Raw genomic sequence first — 6,684 nt, 5'->3', positions numbered from 1 at the left:
AAATGGGATTTTGGTACCTACCGGTAAATCCTTTTCTCTGATTCCACAGGGGACACTGAAGTTGCTTACGCTGGGGTATAGAGGTGTGGATAACTGGAGCAGGCGCTTTAAATAATTTAGAAGTGTGAAGCTCCTCCCCCTCTATTCCCTACCAGCCCTCAGTTTAGAAAATGAAGACCGAGAGGAGATGGAGAACAAGTGGAGTAAAAAAGGAGAGGAGAGAAGAACACACAATAATCAAAGCATACAACATACGGAACAAACCGAACAGGCAGGCCAAGAGTGCAGAGGTGGGCGTCCAGTGTCCCCTGTGGAATCAGAGAAAAGGATTTACTGGTAGGTACCAAAATCTCATTTTCTCTTTCATCCACTAGGGGACACTGGAGTTGCTTACGCTGGGGACGTTACAAAGTTTTCCCCTCGGGCGGGAGCGCTCTGTGGGACCTGCCGAACCAGACGGCCAAAACTTGATGCCGAAGCAGCAAACGTATCAAAACTGTAACATTTGACCCACGTGTGAACTGAAGACCAAGTGGCCGCACGGCACAATTGTGACCTGGAGGCACCCCTAACGGCCGCCCATGATGCACCCACAGAACGTGTGGAATGAGTCGAATGGACGTAGGAGGCCACAGGCAGGATTAATCTAAGCCTGAAGAATAATCAGCCTAATCCAACGTGCCAACATCTGCTTAGACGATGGTCAACCTGTCCGAACAGCATCATAGAGGACAAAAAATGACTCTGACTTGCGGAGTGACGCTGTCCTGGCATACAGATGCAGAGAGCTCTAACTACATCCAAAGTAGAAGAATTACCGGAGTCCTCCACCAAAGACGGTACTCAATAGGCTGATTGATATGGAAAGCCGACTCAACCCTGGGAACACAAGCTAAGGTGGCTTATAGGACAGAGCACCCAAAACTAAACTCTACGAGCCAAAGCTAGAGCCAGGAGGAGGACAAGACAAATACATAATTAAAGGTAAGTACCAGGGAGCTATCGGTGGTACAAAAGGAGGCTACACAAGCAAGACCCCCTAAAGTAACGTCTGCCCTCAGGAATGAGGGCCAATTTTCGTTGAAAGAAAATAGAAAGGGCAGAACCTGCACCTTGAAAGTTCAAAGGTGAAGACCAGAATCCAGTCCCATCTGAAGAAAAAAAAAAAAAACAGAAACCAGGACAACCGGACGGAAGGCCCGACTGGAACACCATTCGATATAAGAACGCCAGATGTGATAAGGCGCAGCCGAAACTGGCTTCCTGGTGCGTAGCATGGTGGGAATCAGAGTCTGGGATGCTTCTGCATTAAAAGATATCGGTTTCAGGAGCCACCCCGTTAGACGCAATTGCGCTAAATTGGAGTGGACGAAAAAGGACCCTGCTGTAGAAGATCCGTGCGCAGATGAAGGGGCGATGGTTCGTCTACCAATAGGGACCGAAGGTCCGAGAACCAACTACTCTGAGGCCAGTTCGGTGCCACGAGAAAGACAGAGGCTGACTCGTGTCTTATCCTTTTTAGAAGAAGTGGAATCGGTGGAAAAAGGTAAACGAAGTTGTAGATCCATGAAACTGTCAGAGCGTCTATTGCCTCCACCTGTGGATCGCGAGTTCTTGACACTTATAGTGGGAGTTGAAAATTCAATCATGACTCCATGAGGTCCACCTGAAAACACCATCGACGTATCAGCGCGTTGAACACGTTTGGATGAATCTTCCATTCCCTGGGATGTATATCCTGGCAATTTAGGTAATCTGCTTCCCAGTGGTCCACACCCTGGATGATTACCTCTGACAGGATTACTGACTTCTTCTCGGCCCACCGGAGAATCTGAGATACTACTCGCATGGCCATGCGACTACCAGTCCCGCCCTGGCGGTTGATGTAAGCGACGACCATAGCATTGTCGGACTGATCTCTTACCGGGCGTGTCTTTTGCAACTCTGTTGCTTCTATCAGAGCATAGTAGATCGTTCTGAGTTCCAACACATTTATGGGCCACTTCTGATCCAGAGGGGACCATCGACCCTGAAAGTGAAAATCGAGGACTACTGCTCCCCATCCTCGAAGGCTGGCATGTGTTGTTACGATGATCCAGAACCATACCGAATTTTCAGCCTGCTAAAAGACTATTATATTGTGTCCACCAGAGGAGGGCCACTCTGGTAACCTAGCTCAGACGGATTTGTCGCTGTAGAAGCAGATGAGACCCTGACCCTTGTGATAGCAGGTCCAGCTGAAACACTCTGGAGTGAATCCGTCCGAACTGTAGTGCCTTGAAGGCAGCTACCATCTTCCCTAAGAGACACAGACAAAGAATTAGGGACACCTTCTTTCTACTGCTCCCTTCTTGAAGTTGATTATCCAACCGTGTTGGATTAGAGTGTGATATATCAGTAAGGCATGGTTTGTTAGAAGGGATATCGATGGAGCCTTGAGGAACAAGTCGTCCAATTAGGGGATTATGTTTACTCCCGATGACCAAAGGAGAGCAATCATGACTGACATGAGATTGGTGAAAATGCGGGGAGCCAAGGATAACGCGAACGGCAATGCACGAAACTGGTAGTGATCCTGCAATACAGCAAAACGCGGGAAGGTTTGATGTGGTTCCCAAAAGGAAACATGGAGATAGTCCTTGATATCCAGGGATAATAGAAACTCCCCTGGTTTCAACCACACAATGATGGACTGCAGGGACACCATGTTGAAACGATATATATCTTAAGATACAGGTTTTAAAGAACTAGAGGTCCTAAACCGATCCATCCGGATTTGGTACTACAAACAGGTTTGAGTACAAACCCCATACCACGTTGATTTTCTGGAACCGGAACTAGCACCGAGGATCTGAGTAGAGACTGGATAGCCTCCTGTAGAACCCTGGCCCTGTTTGCAGGTATTGGCAGATGTGTAGGGAAGTACCGAGATGAGAGGGGACTTCAAAGTCTATTCGTTACCGTAGGGAAATCAGTCTGTGAATCCACTGATCTGAAAGGGTCTAGTTCCAAACTTGTTGAAATTTCTGCAAAACGGGCTCCCACCGCAGGAGATCCCAGGTGGGGCGGAAGACCGTCATGCCAAATGTTTCTCAGCTGGTTTAGGTTCCTGTCGACCTGCAACATTGTGTGGACGACCTCTCCCTCTGTCACCTCTTGCTTGCGTGGGAGCACCTCTGGCTCTACCACGAAAGGAATGTGGCACACGAAAGGAAAGAAATGAAGGTCCCATGTAAGATCCTCTGGGATCCGAAGCAGTCGAAGGGAGGAAGGAAGACTTACATCGTGGCCTGGGATATCCATCTGCCCAATTCTGGGCCAAAAAGCATGTCGCCAGTGAATGGTAAACCCCTCACCGCACGCTTGGATTCTGCATCCGGTTACCAAGCGCACATCCAGAGGGCTCAGCAGTTCGAAATAGCATAAGCAGATATGAGAGCTCCTTAGAAGCTTCTCCCAGGTAAACTGCAGACTCAATGTGTTCTGCCAGAAGAACGTAACTGTGGCCTGGAAGTACCTGATCAACGCAATCAACTGGTCAGCCCAGCAAATCATAGCCTTGTTAACCCAGGCAGTAACTAGCATAGGTCTAAGTTAAACTCCCGCTGCAGTATAAATAGAGCGCAGCGTTGACTCCAACTTGCAATCAGAAGGGTCCCTCAACAATGAGGCAGCCCGTACTGGGAGTGTAGTTTTCTTAAAGGGACAGTGAGCAGACGCGTCAACAGGGGGAGATGTTTCCCCCTCTTCTATCATGGATGACGGAAATGGGTAGCTGAACAGGAACCGACGAGGAATTTGGAACCTCTTATATGGTTGATTCCAGACTATTTTAGCCTACAGCACCTGGTATTCCCAGGCAGTCACCCATTAACCAGGCCTGACCCTCCGAGATCAGACGTGTTCAGGGTGGAGTGTCCCTAGGGCCGCGAAAACTGAAAAACAGACGACCTTTTTGTTGGTCACTGAGAAGATAGGTAGCGTCCAATTACATTGTAATTGTCCCAGGCTAACTGAGTACTGCTGTTCTGACCCTGACACAGGGAATAACGTACTCAAATAATACACACTCCTGGGATGCAGGAACTATATCCACAGGTAGATTAAATACCTGCTTGACCACCAGAATTAAGAATTCCACCCCAGTAGAGGCAGACTCTAAATATGACCCACAGATAGGGGGCGTATCAGATATTAAACTGATAAGAACAGATACTAAATGGGACTCTCTTGATCTGTTTGCCTGTTTTTTGCAGCCTTTTCCACTTGATCTTAGCCAAAAGGCAGAGAAAATCTTGAGGAGTACCGTTATTATACAAACTTCCTCCAATCCCATTCCTTAGTATCCTCTGTTGTGTGGATTTCCTTGTCAGACCCTCTCTGACAAGGAAATCCTTGTCAGAACGTTAGGGGACGTTATTGGTAGGAAGTGGAGGGAGTAGAAACAGTGGTACCTATAACCTGTACCAGGATGTCTAGAGACTTGGTTAACCCTGACACCCTGGGAGGTGCGAGCATCAGCCAACTGTGACGTTAAGTCAGCCATCACTCGTACTATGTAAGCGGCCCATGGAGGAGCAGGAGAGTCAGTAAGAGCCATAGGTGGATAGATTACTAAACAAGCATCATATAACATGCTTGTATAGTTTACAGTTTGAACAAACATCTTTTGCAAGGAGTTTGGCATTCAACCATAGTCACCCATACAGAGGGACAGATATAGAAGACAGACGGCTAGTTTGGGAAACAGAGGAGGAGATCACACAACTCCCTTCCCACAGAATTGATTCCCTGCTGTACACTCCCCTGTGCTCACAGGCTCCCAGGGATGCAATCAGGAGTACCAGCCCTTCTGTAGTAGTGCTGTTACATTCTTGCTAAATTGAAGAGATGCAGTCAGACACATGTGAAACGGCAGACACGCTGTTCTAACAGCCGCTGCCGCTCTGAATGGAGACAGAGAGCCAGCGCTGTTAGGCTCCGCCCCCTTCTTCATGCCCTAAGGGCTCTGAAAATAGCAGTCGCGCTGGAGCTTTCACCTCCCCCTGTGAAGCCCCGCTGAGTAGGAGCGCTATGCCGCGGGTGTCAGCGGGAAGAGGGGAGGAGGATACTCATAGTGGAGCATGTAATATAGAGCAGCGATATAGCGCTATGCTCTGAAGCCAGCGTCGGCAGCGGGGACAGGAGCCGGGGGATGCGCAGCTGATGTACTCACTGCGTCCCTTGGATGGCCTCTCTGATAACAGCACTCCTGCTTCTCACACTGTCTTGTCCTCAGTGCTTGTAGAAGTGCTGTGTGGCGATAAGGAGCTGTCAGTTGCTTTTTTAATAAGCACTGTGCACTCCTTCCTGTATAACAGGGCGCCAGGTACCCGGACCCCACCTTTCAAGAGGTGGCGAAGGGTACCAATAAAGTGTAAAAGATGCTATTAAAATAATAAAATTAAATAAAATAAATGTATTGCTGGAGCACAGCAAATTGTGACCAGCTCCGTAGGCACATTTTCTAAACAGGGCTGGTGGGGAATAGAGGGGGAGGAGCTTCACACTTCTAAATTATTTAAAGTGCCGGCTCCAGTTATCCACGCCTCTATACCCCAGCGTAAGCAACTCCAGTGTCCCCTAGTGGATGAAAGAGAAAAATTATTTTTTATTTTTTGTGGAGCGTACTTTGAGGGTTACACCACCCTTTAACAGACAGACGCACGCTTGTCGCTGCTGCTTTGAGGATGCAGGTGCGGCAACTGCGCATACATTTCACACACAAACACAGAAAAAAAGAAGATTATTTTATTTTGTTGGAGCGCACTTTGGGGGTAACACCACCCTTTAACAGACAGACGCACGCTTGTCGCTGCTGCTTTGAGGACAGTATCATATGCAGTGACAGTAGACTTGTCAGAAATTGTTGGCACGTCCTTCAGTCCGGACCAGATGTCCAAACCGGCCCTTGACTTATGACACAGGTGCACGCTTGGCGCTGCTACTGTGTTGATGCACGTGCGGCTACATCGCACACAAGTCACAAACACATAAAAAAAATTCTTTTTTATTTTTTGGAGCACTTTGAGGGTTACACCACCCTTTAACAGACAGACGCACGCTTGTCGCTGCTGCTTTGAGGATGCAGGTGCGGCTACAGCCCACACAATTCACAAAGACAGAAAAAAAAAGAAGAATTTTTTTATTGTTTGTGGAGCGCACTTTGAGGGTTACACCACCCTTTAACAGACAGACACACGCTTGTCGCTGCTGCTTTGAGGATGCAGGTGGAATCTAGACAGGATTTGGAACCGGGGACACACTACCTCCATCAATTGTCTAAATCCCACTGCACTAATGGCAGATACCGGACGCACATCTAACACCAACATAGCAGTCAAGGCCTCAGTTATACGTTTTGCTTCAGGATGACTGCTGTCGTACTTCATCCTCCTCGCTAGGGACTGTTGGAGGGTCAATTGTTTAGTAAAAGTAGTGGTGTTCCTATTTCCTCTCTGGGATGATGAACAACTCCCAGCAGCAGCAACAGCACTAGGAGGAAGTGGTTCTTGATCTTTCCCTATTTTATTTTTGTCTGAGAAAGTTTGGTCCTCCATTTATGTTATATTGATACATAGTGTTCACTCTAGCTCCGGCGCGAGGCAGGGCGCCGGAGCTAGAGAGGGCACGTTCGTGTGCGCG

At 48.2% G+C, this 6,684-nt stretch overlaps 1 pseudogene; it reads right to left on the bottom strand.

The window, feature by feature from the left end:
* Window positions 1-4,167: 4,167 nt before the first annotated feature.
* Window positions 4,168-4,220, bottom strand: LOC148519567 (U2 spliceosomal RNA; annotated as a pseudogene).
* Between the last annotated feature and the right edge of the window lie 2,464 nt (window positions 4,221-6,684).

This window comes from Taudactylus pleione, unplaced genomic scaffold (genome assembly GCF_031769625.1).
Source record: "Taudactylus pleione unplaced genomic scaffold, aTauple2 ptg000188l, whole genome shotgun sequence".
Lineage (NCBI taxonomy): Eukaryota > Metazoa > Chordata > Amphibia > Anura > Myobatrachidae > Taudactylus > Taudactylus pleione.
The sequence above is the reverse complement of the archived record's forward strand: the minus strand, read 5'-3'. Positions and strand labels throughout refer to the sequence as shown.